The sequence below is a fragment of the Python bivittatus genome, unplaced genomic scaffold (assembly GCF_059951505.1).
Source record: "Python bivittatus isolate LINGU-HERP-01145 unplaced genomic scaffold, Pbiv_v1 ctg000570_np1212, whole genome shotgun sequence".
Taxonomy (NCBI): Eukaryota; Metazoa; Chordata; class Lepidosauria; order Squamata; family Pythonidae; genus Python; species Python bivittatus.
Genome location: NW_028277097.1, coordinates 16,693,412 through 16,705,561, shown reverse-complemented (window position 1 = coordinate 16,705,561; position 12,150 = coordinate 16,693,412).

Sequence of the window (12,150 nt, the reverse complement as noted above, 5' to 3'; positions counted from 1 at the left end):
TTTCTTGATAGAGATACATAGAAACAGCAGGACTGCAAGGTTTTGTTAAACAACCGCTTCAATTAATCACTGGAAACGCTGGGTTGAAGGAGTGCTCCTGCTTAAAGAGGAAATAAAAATTAAACGCGTGGCCTGTGCAGTCCTTTGTACCGCTATGCAGATGGAGTTTCATTCAGTAAACTACAGGGAGATAAGAGAGCTCAGGGCCACTGCATTGGACTGAATACAGGTGAAGAAGGGCATGCACTAATTTTCACTTTACAAATAGCAGAAGATTTACATTCTGCTAAAAGGAACGTGTGATTCAAGTATAAGACAATTGTTTTAACCATGTCCCCCCAATATTGCCTAGATGAAAATGGGGGTGTACATGAATGGAGCTAGGACATGCATTAGCAAAACGATACCTCATAGACAACACCCAAAAACTAAAATGATTTGGGGTATGAAATCTCATGGCTTGAGACAATATCCTCTGATCTCACTAATCTTGTGCAAGGTTTTACATAAGATTGCTGTACTCTTGTGTGCATTTACACAGGGACACCAAATGTTGGGAGCTTCTTTGGTTTGATCTCATATCTCCCAAGGCCTCGGGTGTCTCTCAAATGATCTTGCAGTGTGTGGTTGTTGAAATCTTTTGAGGATGTTGCATACATAAGGAAAATCTGGGATCAAAAAATGGTCCAAACCTGGAGCTGAGGGATGGACATGACCTTCCAGGTTCAGGTCTGGTGTCATGGGGAACTATGGGTCAACTCAATCTCATTTCAAAAAGTCCCACTGTTAGTGATTTGTGGGAGAAGAAAGCCCAGGCTAGCTGATGTTTTGGCCTGAAACTCCTTTTGTTCCCCAGCCAGCAAGGTCATTGGACAAATTTACTGGACGTCTAGAGAACAGATGCTATATAGAAATAAGGATGCTTTTCATAGGAAGGAAGGAAGGAAGGAAGGAAGGAAGGAAGGAAGGAAGGAAGGAAGGAAGGAAGGAAGGAAGGAAGGAAGGAAGGAAGGAAGGAAGACAGCATATTTTTATGGATCACACTGATTTTGTGAAATTGCCCCAGCCATTTTGAGACACCTCCCCGCCCACATAGCTACCAGATTCTTAAGCCTCGCCCTAGGTATTGCTAGGTATTACTAGGCATTATTGTCAGCCTGGTGTTTGGGCTGTGAAACTTTCAAAATTCGATGAATCAATTTCAGTTTTGGGGGAGAGGGGACATCATGGCGTTTTGGCTGAAAGAACAAAGCCTTGTAGCATCTTAAGTATCAATACATTTAGAAATTCCTATATGTACACTGTATTTGCTAGGAGGATAGTTAACTCCTCAAAAATTGAATGACACGATGGGTTTAAGGAATGCTCCTTGGATTTTTGGGGGGCATTTATTTTGTCGTGTGCTGCATAGTGACATCGGAAGAAGAGAAGAATTCATATTGAAGAAGAATTTTGAGAAGTCTGTCGGTCCTTAGCATTTTCAGCAAAAGCGGCTTGCTGATACCCAAGAAGCAGGTGATTATGTGGGTTCTGAAGGATGGTGACTAAAGCTGTATCCAATGGCTTGGAATAAACATTACTTGTGGCACCTGTCACAGCATGGGTTCATAAGCTTGACATGTGGACGAGCCAGGAGGAAAAACATGGCAGGATTAAGAAGATAGCTTCAGGTTCTTTACTACTCCCTCCCTGCTTTTGGAAAGAAAGTTATTTAGTTGCAAATTATATTTCCCATTGATTTTATGCAGCGGTGTATACTCAGCTCTACCGCTGCAGTTTCCAGAACAGAGTTCAAAAGAAAGTGATGCTCTTACTCAATTCCTGGTGGCTGCTGTTTTTAAAGTGAATTACGTTGTCTTTTGTGTTTATTATGCAAGCCAGCTGCCATATATTAAACCTGCTTTACACCACCTTGCCTATCGGACCTCTTCTCGGGGTCCAAGAATGTGGAGACTTAGGATTTTGTGAAGATGCTCCAGAAATTTGCTCATTATTTTAGCCTCTTCACAGAACAATCATTTCTGGGGTTCCATCCTTGGGGCAGGCTGAGAGAGATTGGCCTGTAAACACAACTTCACTGGCCTATCATATTGTGAATTAAGCAGCTGAACACATATCGTAAAAACAAGGGAAACAGCAAAACCATGAAGATCAGAGTTAAAAAACAACCTGGCTCCAGCAGTCATTAATTTAATGAATGAAGTGATTTTGATTGTTAACTACCCACGGGGAACAGGTGGCTTACAAATAAATAAATAAAGGTACACTTGGTTTAAATTAGGGGTGCAAAGAACAGGTGGCTTGTAAGAATCTCTTGGGGCTCCCAAAGCCTCCCCAGACTGGATGGGGACAAACACGTAGGCTATTTATTTATTTATTTATTTTGCATTTTGGGGAAGTTTGAAAAGTAAAGTGGTTGTCTTAATCCTAAAGGCCCTTTCTCATCCCTTGAAACATCTGAACCTCCCCCCCAACGAATCTAGCCCTGTCCCCCCACTTTGGGTCGTAGCCCTCAAACTGCAAAACCCAGGGCAGCACTTATATGAACCAGAGTTATACAATTCCAGCTTAAATTCGTATTGTGAATTGAGGCCAAGAAGAGTCTCTGGGAGACCCCTTGCATCTGAACACAAATTCTTCTGCATGCCTTTGATTTATTTCAGTTGTGGGTTTTTCCCCAGTTCCAGTCTGAAATGGCCTGGCCCTGCCATGGACCTCCCACTTCTGAATCAGATGCTAAAATCTTCAAACTGCTGTCTGTCTGTCTGTCTGTCTGTCTGTCTGTCTGTCTTTCTTTCTTTCTTTCTTTCTTTCTTTCTTTCTTTCTTTCTTTCTTTCTTTCTTTCTTTCTTTCTTTCTACAATTTCATAGCAGTGACTCTGGGTGGTGCACAAAAGATTAAAACCCCAACAAAAATATAACACAAAAAATCAACAACCTACTTACTAATCCAAAATAATAGTAATAATAATAGCAATACTATAACATACACCTGGAATTATCTCAGAAGGCACGTGCCGTGTGTCATCTTCTGCTACTTTTCCTTTGAACTCCTTGCTGAACAGCCTTTAATAATTTGTCTTTGAGGCCAACATAGATGTAACCTTAACTATCCCCAAAGAAATCTTTTATTTATTTATACTTACAGATATGAATTGTGCTCATGAAGGTGATCTGAGGGCATCACGATCACCACAGGCTGAGTCTTTGTGGCTTTCCCTTCTTGATGAGTTGAGGATGTTCTGAGGGCCTTTAAAATAATTAGGGCAGGCTCAATTGTGGGTAATTTGAACCCAAGTTTACTATCCTTAGATTTAATTTGGCTTTATGATTTTATTTATTTGTTTTATTTATTTATTATTAAATGTATATGCCGCCCATTTCCCCAGAATATGATTTTATTTTGTTATTGCAAGCCACCAAGATACCATAATAGTCAGCAGTATATAAAATAATAACAACAACAATTACTATGAATTGAAATAGTAATTGGTAGAAAAAAATCCATTTTACAATGGCAGGGAACATTATGATTAGACTGTGTTCTAGCAGTGTTGGTGGGGGAGTTCAAGGCCCTATTTTCTCTTAGTATGTTTTTATTTTCTTCTTGCATTTCAGTTGGGTTTTTTATTTTTTTAAAATTTGTTTTGCATTGCTTGTGTAACTATTTTCCTGGTAATGACTCTCAGCATACTTTTAAGACAAAGATGAGGTGTACATTTAATTAAACATTATTGATTTAATAAATTAAGTAATTATCTTTTTAATAAATTAAATAATTAATGTATAAATAAATACATTATTCATTTGGGTTGGACATCCTTTCAAGCAGATGATTGCCACCTTTAAAGTAAGACACGTGAGTATTGTATCCTTAGTTGGTATTTCCTCTCATCTAATCATCCATAGGCCTCCGATAGAAGTCACAGTGACATCAAAATGAGTGACAGTCCTATTTAAGCTAAATAATTAGGGTTAAATTTCATTCAGCCCTCATTAAAAGGGCTTTCCTCATTTTAAATCATGGGAAAAAGTAACAAACGAAAACCAAAGTCCATGGGCAGTTAATACATGTATTACAATCAAACAAAACAGTATCAAAGAGCATGTGAATTTTCCAGATCTGGCATGGCAGTGGGTGAGAATGGAACAAAAGAGTTGCAATGGCTAGAGGTTGTTGTCCTTTATTCGTCTATTAATTGGTGTCATATTCTTAGGTGGGATTTCCCGTTGTCTAATCTACATCTGTGTGTCCACTTTACGAAGGACAGCCCTGTATTTCAAAATATCCTGAGTTTGAGGGAAGGCCTCCTGTCTAAACCTGTTGAAAATAAAGACACTTAACCATTACCCATAAACTTAGTTGTAATCATATAGGTCAAGAGGGTTTTTTCTTTGTTTTGCTATTCTGGCGAATTACATTTCCAGTTTTTAATCCAATTAGTTTCAAATCTATATCACACTAGCCATTCAGATTTTTATGAAAATCCATCCCTTCCTTTTTTTTGATGTTGTTGATGGTGTATTTTCTAATTTTCTACAATGTGTGGGCAGCTGCTCTGCTCTGAGTCTCTAGTTCAGCTGCCAACATCGGAATCTTCACAGGAATACCTTTTTGGACTGTTGAAATGCCTCCAACCAAATCGTGGCCATGAATGCAGGTCTACGCATGGCCTTTCTGTTGACCCTGATCTTCAGTAAGATCACCAAATAGCTTTACTCCTCACTCTCTGCTCTAAGTCAGTTAAAAGGAAAATACAGCCCACTGTCAGCTGCAGTCATGCCAGTCTCATACACACCATTCATGCCATGGCAAAATGCCTGTGTCTTCCCTCTAGGAATGCACCGCTCCTTTGACAAGAAAGGGGTAAAGACCCTCCAGGGTTCTTTGAGAACATTAATATGTTTTGTATTTAATGCGCTGGCTCGGTTATAGCAAATTAAAGAGAACGGGCCTGCTGCAAGATAATGCAGAACGCAGGCTCCCTACTCCCTAGTCAAGTGGTACGTGCTGAAAATGAGACTCCAGCGTGGGGAAACGTCCACATTACATCCCCCTGCAGTACCAGAAGAGGCATTAGGCACAGCCCTGAGCCTTAATGGTACACATCAGGAAAACATCTGAGCTTGGGCCTTCAATCACAAACGCTGCAGGATTTAAAAATGAATAAACTTCACATTGTGATTCTCTTATTTATCCTTTATGCAAATTTTCCCTGGGAAGACACATTATGTTCACTGCATGTGATTGCACAGGCCCCCATTAAGCTACAAGGGACGCTCCTTGTCGCTGTGAAAATACCATGGGCTCTGTTTGCATGGTTCGCACATCAGAGCTGGGCGATGGATGGATGGATGGATGGGTGGATGGTGGACGGATGGAAGGAAGGAAGGAAGGAAGGAAGGAAGGAAGGAAGGAAGGAAGGAAAGAAGGAAGGATTTAATTATCAAAGAATTCAGAAGGGAGAAATGAAAGAAAAGTGAGGAATGGAGGATTATGGGCTAATGATCAAAACATAGAGAAGGAAGGAGAAGAATGATTATTACTATAGTCACATATTCATAAGGAAGAAAGATAAAATCTCATTTAGTTTCAGGGAAATATTCAAGGATGCTACAGGTTAAACTAACAAGACAGCAAAAGTAGACAGGTTGTCTTCAGTTACCTGCAGATTCCCCTGTGTGTTCTCTCAGAAGCTTCTTGCTCAGCTGTGCAGTTGCCTTATGCCTTTTTTATGGAATAAAGGTGATCCACAGCCCTTCCTAATGTGTGACATTTTAGTTTCAGGTTCCTTGAGATCATCAGAACATTCCTGAGGACTTTAAAATAATTTCCAATTGGGGGGTTATCTCTGGCCTCTGCTAGGTTAAGGTGACCACATATCTTACTTGATAGAGGACAGTCTTCTGCTTGAAGAACTGTCAGAAGAGAGACCTATGTTGAAGTCTCTTGCCTACTTTAAAAATAACTAAGAGAGGTGAAGCCTTAAAATTGCCCATGAACAGAACAACAGTTGAATAACAGATTGTGTAGGCACAGGGGTGACCTTGTCAGAGTTTTTTCACCAGTAGATTGAGTTGTATTTCTACTTAACTCTTTCTAAATTTGCATTCATACATCCGAATCTGTAGCTTCTTTTATACTGGGGGATGTTGAGTCATTTCTTCTTGCTTGATAATGTTTCACTGGCTACCCAAAGAGAAAAACATAACAAACCAATTATTTATGATCTAGAACCCCAACTGGAGTATAGGTAAAGCAGATTGTGTAGTACAGAATTGTTGAGTGTTGTATTTCAGTTTATATATGTGAATGCTTCTCATGGAAACACTTGCTCACTGAAAAATAGCGTGTAGAAAAGTCCCTCCATTAAGCTATGCAATATCTCACCTCCATTCTGGAATGGTAAAATCTATTAAAAGGTGCATCGTGCAAGATTCATGCCAGTGGTGCTTTATAGTTCTTGCTCAATGAATATGGAAGACATTAAAAAGCTTGAGAATCACCAATGCTGACCACAGAATAAGCCACTGTGAGTCTATTTAAGATGAGCTGGCAGCCTTTATAATTAGCCCTATTGTTGGTTCCCACCTCTGTCAATTGTTAGTGCCATAAACTGAATGACAGAGCAGCATAGCAGAGAATTGGGCTGCATCATGTTCCTGAAAGTCCATTCGTGTCCCCTCCTCTTCCTCCTGTCCATTGTAAGCATCTATTATTGATATGTGGTCTTGAACATTTACCAAAGTGCCTCAATAGTAGAGCAGCGTCCCACAGGAAAAACAACTAAAGGGTAATTCAGGGAGATTGACACAACGTTAACCACTCAAAGCAATATAAAATAAAACAAAATAAAATAAAAATGCCAAATAGCCAAAGGGAAGCTTATTGAGTAAGGCTCTGTGAGCAGTCAACCAGACAGAATCAGAAGTGGTTGATCACAACTTTATTCTTTTAAAAATAATCGGAGGTTGAGATACAAACCCTGCCTCCTATAGTTTTGTGGTGGCCTCTGGATCCTTCAGCACACCTACCACCCACCCCCTCACCTTGATTTATCATCTCTGTATTGGAAAAAGTGGGTTTTCCTTTCCTTCTCTCATAATATTAGAAACTCAAATCACACCAGGAGGTTGATTAATAGCAGGTTTAGAACTGCTATGAAGGAATGTTTCAGTATATATATAAGTGTGTGATCTGCTAGTGATAGTCCACTACATGGATTTCTTTCATTCTGAGAACTTCATAGGGAAATGATGTAACTTTTAGACAAACTGACAAAATGCAGCCATCTGACATGCTCCTCTGAAAAGGGGGAATATAAAACAATTGTGCTGAGAATAGATCTGGGTGGATGGGTCCAAGGTGAAACAAAATCCAACTAGGGTTCATCCTTTTCCAGAAAACTTCCAAAAATCAAACTCATTTTTGACAATGTCTGACCTGGCCAAGAATATTGGCATTTCCTTTCTTTTCACCGCCAAAGTGCGTTTGCATTACATGGCCACATGGTCATTCCAGGAAACAATGCAAAGATGAAGTAGCCTCTGAGGGAAATCCTACATTGCCGTGTGTGCAAGGTGTATTTTTCCTGTGAAAAGAAAGAGGGAGGGAGGGAGGGAGGGAGGGAGAAACTGCCTCAGCCGTGTTATACATTTTCAGAATCTTTTGTCCTAAGTGATCCAGTAAATATATATCCTGCAAATCAGATAGTAAATGGATTGGATTTATGGTACATCATCCTACATGTTGCTTAATCTAGAGGATTGGAGGATAAAGACAGTACTTCAAACCAAGAATTTTCTAAGAATAACTTACTTCAAAAAGTCATGAATTTGAATTTGAAAATTCGGAATTCTCTGGAAAAAAAATGGTGGGCCCAGATTTTTATGTGACCTCTGGAATCAAAAGTCAAACCAGCAGGAGCCGTTGGGACCAAAGACGATTCAGGGCCCAAGCTGAAAGACATAGTGCTGAATACGCACTAAGCAATACGCTCTTTACAGAAGCGTCCATGGGTGGGAGTGGAGTGGGGGTGGAAAAAGCTCAAGATTGTGGTGACAACCACACTATCAAATGCACACATTAAAAAGGAGCTGGTCTTAAATTGTGTGGTCGTGGGCTGACTTTTTTTTACTCCCCCCACCTCCATGGACACCCTTGTTTCTTCACGTAAAAACTTAGAAGAAGAACCATGTTCACAAGAAGGGATTTTTCGTACTTAGCCCAACAGTATTTTGAGAATTTAAGCTTTCTAAGTCTTCAGTTCCTTGTAACTGATGTTATAAGGAATTATGTTTGTATAGGGTCTTTTGACCCTTTCCTGTTTTCTAGCTTCCTTCTCTTCCTAACTCTTTCTGAAACTTCCTTGGATTCTGATTCTACTTGATTCCTATCCTCCATTTGGATCCCTCTGACCTGACATGTAACTTTGTTTAAAAATTACTTTGAGTACTTGGCCATACTATGGCCCCCAGACCTTGGTCCCTATGGATTGTAATGGCTGCTGATTTGTAACCCTTCTGTATAGATCAACCTCTTAGTAGCCACAAGATTGCTGGTTCATCATTGTTATTCTTGTTCATGTAGGCATCTTTGAAGGTTTCGAACATGTTTGTTCTGAATTCCAAAGATGACCTAGCCATTAAGATTTGAACATTTCAGCCTGGTTTTCTATTCCAAACACAGCCATCTGTTAGAAGCAGAACATGACCAAAAGCCATTTGAAGTGCTTTATCAAGAAATTTAATTTGGGCACATGTCTGCTCTATAGAATGAGGAATTCCAGATTATTATTATTTAAATTTTTGAAATATTAGAAAAATGGGTTTATAACCAAGCCTTGTCATGGGAGTTCCTATAAATGTATTTTTTTAATGCATGTTTCTTTGGGGAACAACATCTTGAATATGCCAACCTGATTCCCACTCAGTATGAGTTGATCTGGTCCAGACAAAGCTTTAGTATGCGATTCCTTGAAAGTATAAACTCTCTGCATTTAGTTTTATGAGGCAAAGAAGGAAAACCAGCTAGCAGCAATTGAGAAGATTTACAATCCCAGTGGAGCTTTGAATACATTAGAAAAAGTAATACAACTATCAACTTCAACATGCTTATAGAAAACTGGTTGCAAATAACAATATTGCCTTTAGGTTGTTCTAGGTGGAGGTGATTGACATAACTCCACCAGTCCACTCTTGGGCACAATTATAACTGAACCTTTGTTAATAAATAATACTTTTAGAACTACCCAGGTTTATCCTCAAGGTCTTAGTAGTAGCACATACTAGTATATGGTTGTTGGTGTCCATTCTTATCTAGAATTGCACACCTACTTTAATCACAGATGGTTGAGTTCATAGTCTTGCAACTAGAGTTAAGCTCCAGCTATTACTAATCCTTACAATCTACCTGACAATGTATCAATGTCCTTGATATTAACAAAATTAGAAAAGGAAGACGACCACAACAAACAGCAGCGCTTCTTGGACTTCTGTTCCAAGAAGATTAAAATCTAGAAGTTAAGACTAATAGAAAGAACTCAAGGAGGACAACAGAGGATTGAGGGAATGGTTCTGTGAGGATGTGTACACACAACACGCTAAACCAGAAACTACCCACCTCATTTTAGCTGTATGTATTATACAGACCCACTCTCTGTGGTGAGATCATAGCTCAGTGTGCCATGGTAACTCAGATGGTTGGATGAACTGGGTCCATTCAGTGGCTAAACTCTTGTTAACAAAACACAATCATTGTATTCACATGACACGCAATGCTTCCCAAATGCTCATATTCTGGCTTAACAGAATGGCCTGGCTCACAGACATGCTGAGGCAATAGCTGGCGAACCTCACATGTGGTTTGAACCCAGCCACTGAGGGAACGTGTATCAGACAAACAGTCAGCTGGAGGGAAAATTGGTTAGTGAGGATGACCGGTAGTGAATTGGGCCATGCAGTGTGCAGTTGCTTATATCTCAGTTCTGTTTAGTGCAGGAATGAAAACTGGCTCTGTAATCTGGCACCTGCTTGCTTATGTTCCTCACAAAACTCAGGTAGTATCACATTTTATGGCTTTTCAACCATTGCTTTTAATCTAGTTTTCATTTGTGAAAACCATCAGGATGGAGCCCGATGTTCAAGTTTCCTTATTTTGTTGGTGGGGGAGTTCTACCTTCTAAAATCCTTTGGAATTTTTTAAACTGAAAATTGGAGACCAAAATCTTATGAACCAAAGATAACAAATGTTGAAACCACAAATGTAATTTGGTCCACCCGTTGCTTTTCTTTTCTCAACGTCCTTTCTATCCAACATTGGGGTGATGTTGAATCTCATGCTGTTAAAAGCATCTTACTATACAGAAATAAGTAGGGATATATCAATGTTTCAGGGATGAAATGGATGATAGAGGAGGAGGGAGGAATTCCCTATCATAAAATCCCTAACCAGTGACATAGTTTGGCTCACTAGGTTATCCAGCGGTCAGACTGCACTTACTTCCCCACCCAATTAATGAACAAATACAATAAATCATATCCATTTCCTCTTCCACATTTACCAATCTTTAACTCACTTTTAACAACCCCATGTTTAGATAAGGACAATATTGTCTCTCCAGGTGGGGAAGAGATGCATCTAGTGGATTTGGCTGGTGTAGATGGTTGAGATTATTGTCCAGTGAACTTTTCAATAAGAATTTACCAAAAGTTTAAAAAAAAAATTCAGAAATTGATTCAGAAATCATTTGAATTTCTTTCAATCCTTGGTTAAGACTATTCAGCACAAAAACATTTCTATAGGATAGCACCCCTTCTTAATTTCAAACTGATGGTGAATCTTGTGCTGCTTAAAAGTTCATCTGTTTCATTTGATCCTCAAACAAAACTATAATCAGACTAATCAGAGACAGAGAACCTGATGTCCTCTAATTATTTTGAACTGCAAATCCTATCAACCAAACCATCATGGCCACTTGAAGATCAAAAAATTTGGAAGACACTAAGACATTTATTCCTGATGCAATCTTGGGAATTTTGTTCTGTTTGAATAAACTAAATAACTTGCTGGCTATGTTTGCATAATATATTTACCCAAGGCTAATAGAACCAAGATTTATTTCATTTACCCAACTTTTGAGGTTCTCATGAACCATACACAAACCCCATGGTCTTGGTTCCCCCAACACATGATGATACCATATAGTTGGTGACTCCATATGCATTGATCAAGTTCTCCCCAAACTTCATGGAGGTACCGTTTTAGAAGAGTAATGCCTACTTTTCAATAGTTCCATTTCCCTGGCTGAAAGTTACACTTGGCTCTAGTGAAACTGCCATTAATACTCTACGAACCAGGCTTCACTTAGTAAATATTTAACAAGGGGAAATGCCTGTAGCCTTCATTGCTCTCTGCAGATATAGAGAATAAATTACCATACTTTATTTTAACAATGAGAGAAAGCATTCTCTCCTTTTACCTTACATCTCTGAGTTTCTTACATTAGAGGGCCATGAATGATTTACTAATGAAAGAAGAGTACCAAAGACCAACCAAATGGCCTTTTAAGCATTTACATATTTATGGTTATCAAAGTGGATCTTGGTTTCTTTATACAAATTAAAAAACTGGCAGATTCTGTAGATGTCCACAAATAAAACTTGAGCCATGACCTGTAGCCATCAGTGTTTCCCAATCTTGACAGCTCCGAGATGTGTGGACTTTGATTCCCAGAATTCTCTGCAATGGCCTGCTGGCTGGGGTATACAGGGAGTTGGTCCATACAACTGGAAACTGCCAAGGTTGGAAAATATTACTTTCTCTTATGAAGGTGAGGGCTTGGAAAGCAAACCTTGAGAAGACCACAGTCCCATTTTCAGAGCCAGCCAATCCGGACATTTTCATCTGGCTCAAAGGATACCCCACCAGCTGAACCTCCATCGCTTTCTTCCTCCTTGCAGAGGTCTAAAACTGTGAGATCAGGTCAGGGCCTTTCACAATCCACACAGTTCCTCAGAGGTGGTAGGGTTACAGTACATGTCATTATTAGTATTATTTATTAAACTTGTATGCAGCCGGACGACTCTGGATAGTTCACAACAATCAAACAAATTACAATAAAACTTAAAAATTAAAGAAAACAAGATGGC